The sequence below is a fragment of the Castor canadensis genome, chromosome 14 (assembly GCF_047511655.1).
Source record: "Castor canadensis chromosome 14, mCasCan1.hap1v2, whole genome shotgun sequence".
NCBI classification, from domain to species: Eukaryota; Metazoa; Chordata; class Mammalia; order Rodentia; family Castoridae; genus Castor; species Castor canadensis.
Genome location: NC_133399.1, coordinates 44,437,238 through 44,452,171, shown reverse-complemented (window position 1 = coordinate 44,452,171; position 14,934 = coordinate 44,437,238). Strand labels below are relative to the sequence as shown.

The window sequence follows — 14,934 nt, the reverse complement described above, 5'->3', positions numbered from 1 at the left end:
GGCACTGGTGTGGATGCTGGAATTTCGGCCGCACGGGTGGCTCGGCCATGGTACAACAGCCAGTCTTTACCTGCGGTCAAAAGGAAAAAACAGTTCAGATAGCTGTATTCGAGGAGTGTTGCTCCTATAATGCACATGTGTTAGAAAATCAAAGTGAGTTTTTCAGAAGGGATGCAATTCAGCTCGTAGCATGTGCTAGCCTCCTGCTCTAATTCATAATCCGCTATCATCTTCAATAACAGGATAGAACACCTGTTCTGTGATGAAACTAGGTCCTCCCACCAGAAGCTGTAGCAAGGCACTTGTCATTGTGACCTCACTCATCTATGCAGCTATGGATTCGTGTGATCTAATGTCACTCACGGCCTCAAGACAAATCCAATAAGTGCCACCTATGAGAACTGCACAATCACAGAAAAGGGCGGGTTTTCTGATATTGCTCAGCGAGGGGGAGCTTGACTTTAACTGAAGTGCACCATCTGCTGCCATCCTCAATTCTCTCCAGATTGTTTCCTCTACTCAGGATGTTCAAGTGGATTTGCGACAGTATCTGTGGCCCTGTGAAATATCAGACTGAGATAGATCCATAGGGAGGACGCTGGGCACCCAAACACAAGGACAGCGGGTATGGGTCAGCATCCAGATGAGGAGGAAAGGAGGCTGTTTGTAATCTGCGGGAGTACATGTCCCCACCATGTGCTTCCAAGTGTACAGTCCTGGTGCCTCCATTAAAGCAGCAAGCATGGGGAAACTAGTGCGGATTCGGAGGTGTTATTATTTGATAATGCTTTGGAAAGGGGAAGTTGGTGTAAGTATTTATGATTAAAGGAAAGAGGCAGTGGACTGGGTAGTGTTTGGATTTAAGACTGCTTTCCACATATTTGGAAATCTGGGGGCAAAAGGGGTGGGCCCAACAGGAGGAAGGCAACCTAGAGTGTGCATGAACACAGATCCTACCATCTCCACATGCCCGCTCACCTCCATGTAGTCAACAAGTAGGGAGAGCGTTAGGCACGCGCCCTGTCCCAACAGCCTCCTCCCACAGCCAGAAGGCACTAAAGGTCGCGTCCCCAACTGCCAAATCCAGAGGCAACCATGGTCCAGCTGCCCTACAGGATGACTCACGAACACAGTGGGAGATGCAAAACTCCAGTTACAAACTGCCTCCCGTGCCCAGCAGGACACTGACCTGCATATTCTATGCTTGGTTTTAGTGTGCCCAGCTTTCTCCCTGTAATCTGCTTGAATATGAGAATTCTCAGAGGTACCTAGGTTGTGGAAAGAAACCTGAACATCCTCAACAGAGGAGACAGCCTGGAGAGAATTCCCAGATGCTCTCTGACAGTGAGTTTCCGTTAAAAACCTGCCAACATCATTCAAGCCTGCCATTTCCCTTGGTAGCTATGTCTAACTGGACACTCAGCATGCTGTGCCTCCAATTGGACAGGGTTTGAGGCTCTGAGTGACATTAGATTGTACCAATCCATAGCTGCATAGCTGAATAAGGTCACAATGACAATTTTTATGCTGCAGCTTTGTCGGGAATGATCTAGTTCATCACAGCAGAAGTGTACTACCTCGCTTTGCAGATCATAGCAGAATTTGAATTATAAAGGAGGTTGGTATATGTTATGAGTGGAATTGTGCCCTCCCTAGAAAAATTCACCTTAATTTTTGTACACACTGTTAGTGGCTAAGTGAAACAGGTGTCAAAGGAGCAATGCTACTTGATTAAGAAACTTTGAAATTGCCATTTTCTCTCTTGGCTGCATGTCAAAGACAGCTAGTTGGCTAATGCAAAGCCAGTGCTGGGGCCAAAACTGCAGAATTCACATAAGTACACCCAAAAGCAGCACAAACCACACTGCTTCCTGCCATCCATAGGCCAAAAGTCTAAGGTACCAAACCCATTGATATTGCCACAATTTCAGTGACTATGGACAAATACATGAATGTAGAGAGAATGACTGATGACCAGGTCATGTAAAAATGTTTGGAGACCAGAATCATGAGCACTTCTAATAAATTGAAAAATGTAACCTGTGCCGTCTCATTCTTCCTGCTCTATACATTATGCATGGTGTTTTAGGTGTCAGTGATCTTTAAGGACGTGACTTTATACCTCACAAGGTGTGTTTTAACCAGGTGTTTGTGGCTATTTCTTAAATGTTAATAGAAACCCAATGGTTTCCAAAAATGCACCCCACACTTAGCCTTGGAATGGAGTTTTCAGTATTCCTTCAGGTCATCACACTTGTTTGACAGCTTTCTGTCCACCCATCCCAGAAAACACACATCAGAACCTCAATATGCAACCAACAGACATATCTACAGTGATGAACATCAGGCAACAAATGAACTATGGGTTCTATGGCTTCAAGGGAACATTTTCAGGAATTCCATGGAATCATATCAATATGCCACACATAGGGCTCAACTGAAAAATCACTTTATGTCCACGTGGAGGGCAGAGGAGCTTACTCAAGTGGTAGAGTACTTGCCTAGCAAGTATGAGCTCAGGTTCAAACCAAAGTTCCATCCAAAGACATCAAAAACTGTGTAGAACTGAGTGTGAGTGACAAAACAAGGTCGTGACTTTGACTAAAGCTGATATGGAGCAGGGACTTGTCATCATCACACTCAGTATCTGAGGTAGGAGGATCACTATTTTCAGGTAACTTACTGACATATGTGTTTTGCTATACCCTGGATTACATGAAAGATCCTGTCTCAAAAACCAAAGTAGAATGCCAATATGGGTCAGGCCTATAATCATAGCTATGGAAGAGGCAGAGTTCGGGATGAACAAAGTTGGAGGCCAGTCCAGGCAAATAGTTTATGTAAGTCCATCTTGGAAATACTCAACTGAAAACAGGGTTGGAGGTGTGACTCAAGAGTTCAAGCACCTGCTTAGCAAGTCTGTTGCCCTGAGTTCAAACACAAGTACCACCATAATAAAAAAAATTAAATAAAGTAGTAAGTTTAGGGCAAGTTCTAGAGCCCAGCCTCTCTCTAGGTCTTATACATCCAGTAGAACAACAAATAGTATTAGCACCACCTAACATGCATGTGTTGTTTCACATTGGGACATGTTTCAAAGGAAATATGGTGAATTTAGGATAAAATAAAACTGTAAAAAGGCACAAAAAAACCAGGGTTCCATATCTCATGTATGTAGAAAAAACATCACAAGTTTAAGTTTTCCCCCCAAAATCAATCTAAATGTCAACATATTTAACTTTTATTAAAGAAACTAAAATCAAATTCTAAACTCATCTGAATGTGTGTGTATGTATGAAATTAGCCTAGAAACTTCTTCATTGTAAGAATAGAAGTAGCCATCATTGCCTGACACTAATGTACATTATTAAGGTAAAATATTCAAATAATAAACACCAAGGAATCACAATTCACACAACATTCACAGAAGAGTATATGAGAATACAAGTTTTCTGCAGTTAACCATGTGAAACATAACATTATATGTGTCCTGCTACTCTAATACAATACACATGAGGACTTCCATATGGTCACAGTAGCATTTAGATAAGAAGAGAAATTTAGGAAATACACATCCCTTCATAAGATTTTGGCACAGTCCTCCAGTGACTTTATTTTTTCTGTGGTACTGGGGTTTAACTCAGGACCTCTACATAAAGTCACTCCTAAAACCCTTTTGTGATTTTTTTCCAGTTAAGGTCTCACAAACAATTTTCCAACTGTGATCCTTCTGATCTCTGCCTCCTGAGTACCTAGGATTACAGGAGTAAGCCACCAGTACTCAGTCTCTTGTGACTACTTGAAAGCCTGGTTATAACAAAACTGCCTTGTGTCATTTTACATACTGTGCTACTCTGCCAGCCCTGTTTTGTGCTGGCTATTTCTGAGATATGGCCTCCTGAAGTATTTGACAGGACTGCCATCCAACCATGATCATCCTGACTTCTATCCTGAGTAACTAGGATTATAGGCATGAGCCACCATTGCCATGCTACTTTGTTTTCTGAGACAGAACCTTGCTATGTAGCCCAGGCTACATTGAACACACCATGTAGCTCAGACCATTGAAGCTAGTGATCCTCCTACTTCAGCTTCCTGAATGTTGCAGTGACCAACCTCTGGCTCCGTGTCAGTTTTGGTCTAAGACTTGACATAATCTTATCACTCACCCTCTGTCCTACACAGGTTTTGATGTCTTTTGAGGGTACTTTGGAGGGTGTGAATTTGGGCTCAAACTTGCTATGGTAGTACTCATCCCTTGAGCCAGACCCCCTGCCCTCCACATGGCTATCGAGGGATTTTTCAGTTGACCTCTATCCATGGTATAATAATATGGATGCATGGGATGCCTGGAAATTCTCCCATGAAGTTGGAATGCATAGTTGTTCTGTTGTTGGATATTGATCATTATGGATATGTCTGTTGATTGCATATAGCTCCTGAGGTGTGTTTTCTCAGATTGGCTGAACAGAAAGCTGTCAAACCTGTCTGGTGTCCTGAAATGCTACTGAAATTTACATTTCAAAAGCCATTGATGGGGACATTTATGGAAGGTATTGGATATCTATTCATAAAGAAATCCCACAAACTTGCCCACTAAAAACTGACCTGGGTGAGGTTCAAAGTCACATTCTCCTAAAGCAGTCACTGACTCCTAAAACACCATGCATAATGTACAGAGCAGGAAATGTGTGACAGCAGAGGATACCTCATTCAATTCCTGAGAAGTCCCCATGATTCTGGTCTCCAAACATTCATTGCATGACTTGGTCATCAGGCTCTTTCTCTATACACTCATGTCTTTTCCTACAGTCACTGAGATTAAGAACTGAATTATTGATAAGGGCAATGGCAGAATAGGAGCACCCCTTTGGATGGTCTGTCATGCCAGGTCATCATAATATCTCTTTCTAATACCTATCTTAAAGCTGTACTCATAAAACAGGAAACATAGTGGTACTCATAAAAGCTGTACTCATAAAACAGAGGCACTGGTGACTCAGTCCTGTAATCCTAGCTGCTCAGGAGGAAGAGATCTGGAGGATCCCTGTTCAAAGCCATCCCAGACAAATAGTTTGCAAAACCCTATCTCCAAAAACCTTCCACAATAAAAAGAGCTGTGGGAGTGGCTTAATATGGAGGTCATGAATTCATTCTCCACCACTGCAAAAAAAAAGTAAACATTACAGTACTGACAGTTCCCTTCATGAAATGCCTGCTCATAGAACTTGACCTTTCTCCTATTAGTGTAATTATATATTTGAAGGGGTGAGGCACTGCTGGCTTACACCTGTAATCCTAGCTACTGGAGAGGCTGAGACTAGAAGAATCTCAGTTCCAAACCAGCTGGGGCAAACAGTTGGTCTTGGGAACCTAAAGCCACAATCTGACAAGGTCACTGTGGCTTAGCAGCAGTCCAACAAGTCAGAATCTGCAGGAGTACCATGTCTCTATCACAATGGGAAGGAATGCTAAATGGTTTCCCTTGACTAGAAAAAAAGTTTATACTCAGTCAAGGACACTGGCAGTAAGAATGCAGGATGGAAAAAACAGAAAGATTGTAACTAGGTCAAAGTGTTTTTAATATTTAAGTCTCTTCCTCTTTTATATAAAGCTAGCTGAGAAAAATAAAATTTTGCCAGTTGGTCATCAGCCTACTAGCCCACTCGATCTGTGTCTTGTTCATTCCTGCCCTGAGCCCTTTCAGGCTAAGGACCTCTGCAATCCTGGCAAGTTGGTAAGACCCTTTCTTGAAAATATCTAACCTGAAAGTTCTGGTGGAGGGGCTCAAGTGGTAGAGCACTTGCTGAGCAAGCAGGAGAGCCTACACTTAAACCCCAGTATCATTGAAAAAAAATTTGAAGGAATCCCAGCACACTAAGTGACCAAGAATGCCACATTCCAACTTTAGAGATCATGCAACTAATAAAACATGTGTTACACTCCTGCTTTGTTTCAAAGTTTAAAATTGTGCAACATCTTGGAAAGAGGGTGACTACATGATTCCCCTAAATCATAGGGAGTGACTGATCAGTGAGTCCCTAATGCACTAACTCTTTGAAAACATTCTATATGATTATACTGAGAAGTCATGAAACTGGTGACTGGTTTCTGGAGCACAGCTATGTCCCTTTGGACACAACCAGGCAGGGTGCTGATGCCTCCTGGCTGACTGATGAGCACTCTTTTGTAGAGCTCCATGCAGATTAGCATGGGACTGTTTGATTTCCCAGTCTCCTTGGACCAATAGCAGGTGCACCACATCACCAGCCTATGCATCTGTGAGAATGAGAGAGAGAGAGTGCAGATCATCTCCACAGGCAGCAAATAAAGAGTACCAGGGTGGGGCCAAGACCACATTCTAACATTGAAACCCTATGGCATCTGCCTTTGGGTTTAACCACTTAAATGACACACAGTCCAGATTCCAACAAAATCTGATGTCCTTTACTACCAACCAACAATTTGTACAAATCCAAAATCTCAGATCTTATATTTTCTCTTTGCCTTAGTCTGTGTGAGTATGCATGTTGCTACTGCTCTTACTTAACTGTTTTACTTCCTTTCCCAAGTACCCCATGTACCAATCAGTTGCATTGCTGTTCCAGAACAGATGCAAGATTTACAAATCAACAGTCTTACCAGAGAATATTTTCACAAAGGAGTATTGGTTACCCAAAATGATATCAAAGCATTTCACAAATTTATTCACATCTGTAGCCTCATTCATGTTCATAGTCCAAGAGAGAAGCAATACTCAAATAGGAAAAATTTCTTTTTTGTTTGTTTATTTGTGATACTGGGGTTTGAATTCAGGTTCCACACTTGAGCCACTTGACCAGCCCTATTTTTGTGGGTTATTTTGAGACAGAGTCTCAAGAAGCATTTGCCCAAGCTCGCATTGAACCCCAATCCTCCTGATCTCTGCTTGCTGAATGGCTAGGATTACAGCCGTGAGCCACAGGTACCCAGCAGAAGTATCATTTCTTATAGCAGGGCAGATTTTCAAAGCTAGATGAATTTGATGTCACTCAACTGTATTTACATATACTTCTTGCAGAGAAAATTCTACGTTTCTCCTTAAAGGCTATATGAACTTCTGAGGGCTGTCATTTAATAGTATAAAATGATTATCCTCATACAATTCTAAGTGAATGGGTCCAGATCTGATGACAAAGAAAACAGCAAAATGGTGACAGCAATGCTTCTTGACGCTTAGCTTGCATCATGAACATGGCCATAGTAATGACTGTGACACGTTAGACTTACAGCCTAGGGATGGCGTCCTGTAGCAGGCCAGTGCCAGGCAGGTTGGGCCACTTGGTGCAGCCAGGCAGGACTGTGGTTTGCGCTGCTTCTGCAGGCACTGATGGGGATGCTGGGATTTCATCCACAGTGCTGTCTCAGCATTAGTCTAAAGAGCAATCCTTTACCTGCTGCCGAAGAAAAAATTTAAAGGTGTCTTAATCCAAAGGAATTGCTCCTTTGACATCTGCTTCAAGTAGGCACTCACACTGTGTGTGAAAAATCAACGTGAATTTTTGGGACACAATTCAGCTCATAACATATACTAGCCTCCTGGAATATTCATAATCTGTTATCATTTTCAATATGATGTTACTACACCTGTTCTATGTCCTCCCTTCCAAAGTTGCAGTTTACGACTTGTCATTGTGAGGTGCCTCAGCTATACAGGTTTGGATTGGTGCCATCTAATGTCACTCAAGACCTCAATCACTGTCCACTTGGAGGCACTGCATGAAAACTGCCCAATTAGGCCCAGACACAGAGGCAAAGTGGCCAACTTGAATCTTGTGCGGGTCATTAATTGAAGCTAGTTGTCAGAGATCCTCTTGAAATGATCTCCAGGCTGGCTCCTCTACTGAGGATGTTTAGGGGACTTTGCCACAGCCTCTTTTGCCCTGTGAATTCTCAGGCTCAAACAAGTTATAAGGAGGAAGCCAAACCAAGGATAGTGTCTCAGGTGAGCATCCTGAAGGGGAAGGGAGACAGTTTGTAACCTGCGGTTTGCCTCTCCTATGTGTTTGTGAGTTCTCCTATAGGGCAGCTGCATGGGGGAGGGGGGGTCACCTCATGCTTTGGGGGTTGGGTGGGAGATCACTGATTCCTAAAACACTATGCATAATGTATGGAGCAAGAAGGGTGAGAGAGCACAGGATAACTTATTCAATTTATGAGAAGTCCCCATGCTTCTGGTCTCCACATATTTATTCCCTGACTTGGTCATGAGGCTCTTTCTCTATATATTCATGGCTTTACCTGTAGTCACTTAGAGGAAGAAATGAATGATTTATTGACATTGGCAGTAGCAGAACAGGAGCACCTCTCTGAATTGTGGCTCATGCCACAATCCTGGCTTTAACACTTGTCTTAAAATTGTACTATTAACCATAAATTATGAGAGTACTGACACTGCTCTTCCTTTTAAATGTCTAGTCATCACATTGACTTTGGCTGCTCTCAGGGTGATTAAGTATTGCAAAGGGCCAAGCAGTGGTGACTCACACCTTCTATCCTTCCTACAAAGGAGGCAGAGATTAGGAGGATTGCATTTCAAAGCATAAGACATGCAGGTCAGTATCCTGAGGCAGAAGGGGGAGGCAGTTTTTAATCATCAGTTTGTGTCGCCCCATTATGTGTTCGTGAGTCCTCCTGTAGGGTTGCTTGTCGGGGGTGGCCTCAAGCTTTGGGGGTTTGGGAAGGGATGACCTTTGTGGCCTTCTGACCATGGGAGTGGGTTGTTAGGGCAGTGTCCACGCCTAACGCTCGCCCTAGTTGTAGATGAAGAGGAAATGTGCAGGTGTGTGACGATGGTGGGATCTGTGGTTCATGCACACCCCAGGCTGCCTTCCTCCTCTTGGGTTCAACTGTTTCGCGCCCAGAGCTCCAAATAACAGAGCCTCTTTCTTCTAACCATAAATCCCTAAATATCCTCCACCCAGCCTTCATTCCTCAACACCACCTTCGCCTTTCCACAGTTTATCAACTATTTCTTGCTCATGATACAGTTCTAACAGACAGTACTTCATCCTTTTTTCCTTTTCAAAGGGTGCTTAATATTTTTGTTTGTGCACATTTCACAAGAGAGTAAGTCAGAAATGTATCACTTGACCCCTTTTGTTTTTTTATAAATTTTATCTCTCTATTTGTGTCCCCGAGGCAGTGGCACCTCATTAGAACATTTGGATAATCTGGCAGTTCAGTTCTGGCCCAGGGTTTCAGAACTGACTGTCATCAAGTGCCCACATCTGTCCTGTGTCTGGTCCCTTGGCATTTCTAGTGAATAGATGTCCCTAGGACCTGTCCTGAGGAGTAGTCTGAGGACAATCCCACTGAGGAGTGGGATTGGAGTCTCTCAGAGCAGTTGGGAAGAATCTCTGTGTATATACTCATGTCAAAGGCAATTTACTTCTTTCTTTTCCTTACCTGCTGTGAGAGTGCTATACTTAACATATGAGTGCAGCCATCTTGGACATCCTGATATCCATTATTGGGATGCATATGTAGAATTTTACTTTTTGGATCTGACAGTTCAATGTTTAGTTTTTTGAAGACCCTTCAAGCTATTTTCCAAAATGGTGTATTTAGATTTATTCTCACCAGTAGTGTACCAGGGCTCCTTTCTTGCTCTATCCTTGTCCTGTCAAACACATGTTATCCTCCAATGTCTTATTGTGAATGGAAAATATGATTTAGTAGGAGGACCATGGTTTGACCTGAGGGTTTCTTTCTTGCAAATCAGGCACTCTATCCCTTGAGAAATGCCACCAGTCCAGGTTGCTGTCATTATTTTTGATGTGTGTTCTCCTAGAATCTCTGGTAGTGTTGGTCTACAAGTTTAATCTTCCAGATCTCAGATCTCAGCCTTTCATGTAACTAGGATTACAGGGCTGTGCCACTGGCACCTGGCCCTCAACTTCTTAATAATAGGCATTCTCACTGTTGTGTTCAGACTGCAGGTGGTCTGCTGTTTGGTAGATTTGGCAAATTTGTTCTATTCCAGACTGTCAAATAGTCATTGGAGGCAGGATGCTGGTGGCTCACACCTGTAATCCTAGATCCTCTTTGAAGCCAACCCAGGCAAATAGTGTGTGAGACACAAACTCAAAACTATCTAACACAAAAAAGAGGAGTTGGAGTGACTCAAGGTGGAGGTCCTGAGTTCAAACACCAGTACCACAGAAAAAAAAATTAATCACTGAGGACTGTGCCATAAACCTCTTAAGGAATCTGTGCTTCTTAAATATCTCTCCACAAATAAATGCTACTGGGATCATATTGAGGTCCTCCTGTGTGTTACAGTCTGTCATTGCCGGGACAAATTTATGTTACTTTTCACATGCTTAACAATAAGAAACATATATCCACATACATTCTTACATGAATATTGTGTGTATTGTGATTGCTTGGTTTTTATTTTTTCAATATTATACCTAACCATGTACATTAGTGTCAAGCAGTGATGGCTACTCCTTACAATTGACAAGTTTCTAGTGTAATTTCATCTCAAACACAAAGACCCACATTCAGATGAGGTTAGAGTTTCCTTTTAGGCTGTTTATTAAAAGCTATATATGGTGACATTTAGATTGCATTTGGAGAGAAAACTTAAACTTGTGTGAGTTTTAACTACACACCTGTGGTATGTAATCCAGTGTTTTTTTTTAAATGTGCCTTTGTCCATTTTTCTTTTAGCCAGAATTCACAATTTTCCTTTCTTCAAACATGTCCACATGTGAAACCACACATGCATGTGTTACTATATTACACTTAGTGGTGCTAATAACACTTGTTGTACAGGATCTATAAGACCTAGAGTGGAACTGGGATGTAAAAGATACTCCACATCACAGGCGTGATTATAGGGGTGAGTAACAGGTGTGAGCCACAGGTGTTCAGGAGAAACAACATTGCTTATATAGCAGGGCAGGAGGCTCAAAGCAACAGAAATTTGATGTCATTCAACTATATTCACAAAAATACTTCCTGCAGAGAAAATCTGTCTCCAAAAAGACTGTATCAGCTTCTGAGGACTGTCATTAAATACAACAAAATTATTTTGCTCAGACTATTCTAACTGAATGGGTCCAGATCTGCGGGAGGAAACAAACAGCGAAATGGCGACCGGAACGCTTCTTCATGCTTAGCTTGAGTCCCAAAGGTGGCCATGGTAACGATTGTGACACACTAGACTTGCAACCTAGGGATGGCGTCTTGTAGGAGGTTAGTGCCAGGCAGGTTGGGCCACTTGGTGCAGCCAGGCAGGACTGTGGTTTGCGCTGCTTCTGCAGGCGCTGATGGGGATGCTGGGATGTCGTCTGTAGCGCTGTCTCAGCGTTTGTCTAACAACCAGTCTTTTACTTGCAGCCAAAGGAAAAAAAAATAGAGGTGCCTTAATCCAGGTGGATAGTGGCCTGCTTCATTTAACCACTACCTCTATGTGTTAGAAAAAGCGAATTTTTCGGAGGGGACGGAATTCACTTCTTAACATATACTTGCCTCCTGCTACAATTCATAATGTGCTATCATCTTCAATACGAGTTCAGTTCACCTGTTCCACGATGGAGAGAGGTCCTCCCTCTCAAAGCTGCAGAGTAGGACTTGTCATGTGACCTCCCTCAGCTATGCAGCTATGGATTGGTGCAATCTAATGTCAAGCCTGACCAATGGGAGGCACCGGAGAGACACAGATGCAAAGGGGCGAGCTTTAACGATCTTGGTCGGGTCTTTAACTGAACCACAGCTCTGCCTGAGGTCTTGGAGTTCTCCTCTACTGAGGAGCTTCAGGTGGCTTTGCTGCAGCCTCTGTCGCCCTGTGAGTTGTTGAACTCTGGCAGATCTATAGGGAGGACACTGGCACCGCACACCAAGGGTAGTGTGTGTAGGTCAGTGTTGTGAAGGGGAAGGAGGCAGTTTATATCCACACACATTCTTCTATGAATACTTATTGTATTGTGAATCCTTGTTGTTTATTACTGCAATATTACAGCCTTATAATTTACACTAGTATAAAATAATGATGTATTTTATCCTAAATTCACATTTTTTCCTTTACAAAACATGTACACATATAAAACAACACATGCATGTGCTACCCATATGAAACGTGGTGGTCCTTAATACTGTTTGTTGTACTGGATCTTTAAGACCTAGAGAGGAATGGTGGAGTGGCTCAAGTTGTTCAGTGCTGGCACAGCAAACTTAGCAAGACCAGCAAGTGTAAGGCCCTGAATTCAAGCCCCACTACCACCAAAAAAGAAAAATCAAAGAACCAGAGGGACGCTGGGCTCTACACATTCCTAACACTTTCTTCCTTAACTATTTTTTTAAATTTATTTTGGTGATACTGAGTTTAGAACTTGGGGCCTTAAGCTTGCTACTCAGGTGCTCTACCACTTGAACGACTCGGCCAGAACTACTTTCTATGGGTATATTCAAGTTAGGGTCTAGTAAACTATTTGTTCTACTAGGCTGGTACCAAGATCTTCCTGATCTCTGCCTCCTTACTAGCTAGCATGACAGGCCTGACCCACTGGCTCCCTGCCACTTTGTATTTTGAGAAAGGATATTATTTGTAAGCCATTTGCCAGTGGAACCTGGGTGACCAAGCCATAAAAGAACTGGGGGGACTACTGAGTCCTTCTCAATAGCCACTTTAATGAAGCATACTACTGATTTTATAAACTCCTTTTACACACAGAGCATTTGGTCAGAAAAAGCATGCCAAGTATTACATGTCAAGGTTACATTAATACAGGGAAACACAGTTAAAATTAACTCTTTGTTATGTCTCCTTTAAAACAGGAACAGAGAAACAGGAGAAGCACACTGTCAGCATAAGTTTCTTATTTACATCTGAAGGACACAAAGCCATCTGGAAACCTTGAATACTGCTTTTCTGGACATCTGGCTTTTGCACAAGGACAGATACCAACTCACACAGTCTGGTTCCAACACTTATTATGTAGCCCAGACTATCCTTAAACACACCATGTAGCTTAGGCACACCTGAAGCTATTGATCCCTTAACTCAGCTTGCAGAGTGTTGGGATGACAGGCTACTGGCTCCATATCTGTTTTGGTCAGTCTTAGATCACACATTAAGTTCAGCACAGTTTTTGATGTGTTTGGGTGGTACTGGGGTTTGGACTTGTGCTCACACTTGCTATACAAGTACTCTACCACTTCACCAGATCCCCCTGCCCTCTTCACAGCATCCAGTGATTTTTTAGTAAGAGCTATCCATGAAAAACTACCGTGTATCCAAGGCATGCCTGGAAATAACCCCACAAAAACATGGAATACATACTTCTTCAGTTGTAGGATAGGGATCATTTGGTTATGTCTGTCCTTGGCATATTGAGGCCCTTAGTTACATTGCCTGATATTGGCAGGGCAGAAAACTATCAAACCAGTATGATGACCTAAGGGCTACTGAAATCTCCATCCTGAGAGCCTGGCAGGGGTGTTTTTGGAAAGTGCTGGATTTCTATTGGTAGAAAAGAATAGTCACAAACACCCACTGAAAACACTACTGGGTGAGGTTCATTGTCTTATCCTCAAAGGTCAGATACTACCCAGGTGCTGGTGTCTCAAACCTGTAGTCCTAGCTACTCAGAAGGCAGATATCAGGAGGATCACAATTCAAATACAGTTGGTAAAATAGTTTATGAGACTCCCATCTCAAAAACAACCCATCTCACACACACACGCACACACACACACACACACACACACAAAATGGGCTGGTGGGGAGGCTCAAGGTATAGGCCCTGAGTTCCAGCCCTTGTATGGAAATAATACATAGAAAGATGACTTACTCCTAAAAGAGCATGCATAATGTATACAGCAGGATGGGTGAGATAGTACAACACAGAATTTCTTATTCAGTTCATGAATAGTTCCCATGATTCTGGTCTCCAAACATTCATTCCATGACTTGGTCATCACGTTCTTTCTCTTTACATTCATGTCCTTCCCCGTAGTCACTGAGATGAAGAAATGAATTTTTGGCAGTACTGGGGCTTGAACTCAGGGCCTATACATTAAGACCATGAGCCACTGCACCAGCCCTTTTTTGTGAAGGGTTTTTTTCATGATAGGGTTTTGAAAATAATTTGCCTCTGCTGGTTTCAAACTGCAATCCTCCTGATCTCGGCAGACTGAGTAGCTAGGATTATAGGCATGAGCCACCAGCACCTTCAAGAAGTTAATTTTTGACAAGGGAAATAATAAAATGGAGCATCGCTCAGAATTTAAAGTCATGAAATTAGGATGTGCTGCAGGATTACCTGTTATTTCTCCTTCAAATAAGTTTCTTAAAGCTGTACTCTTAAAACAATAAATGTTACAATTCTGACACTGCTTCTCCTTTGATACACTTGCTCATAACATTTGACCTTGGTATCTATCAATGAAATTAAATGTTTGCAGGGATCCTACTGCACCAAGTGACCAGAATTAGCTCATTCCATCTTTAGATTTTACACAAACAATACAGTGTTCTTCCATTCAGATTGAAATTCTGTTCTGTCTTAGAAAGAGGGTGCTTCATGATCCCTCCAAAATCTCAGGGAGCCTCTAATACACTGCTTGGAAACTATTTCTACACATTGTCCCAAATTGCCACATGAGCCCATTATGACTGAGAAGTCATGAAACTTGCCTAGACCAAATTTAATTGTGCACTACTAACAGTAATTAAATAATACTTTGCCATGCTAACAGAAAAATTTACTAGTAAATGTTGGGGACAAGATTGTCTACTCAGATGTTGATTCGGACACCACAGGCTATAATTTGTCTTCCTCCCAAATTGAAGATGTATGCATATGCTCCTATGGACATGACCTGGTAGAAGAATTTTTAATGGCCATGTGTCTTTGGGGACAACCAGGCAGTGTGCTGGTGTCT

General features: G+C 42.4%; 1 long non-coding RNA gene across 3 annotated transcripts in view; it reads left to right on the top strand.

The window, feature by feature from the left end:
• The window catches only part of LOC141416834 (uncharacterized), a 97,155-nt gene that overhangs the window by 12,505 nt on the left and 69,716 nt on the right, over window positions 1-14,934 (top strand). The gene's annotated exons all lie outside the window — the stretch shown is intronic.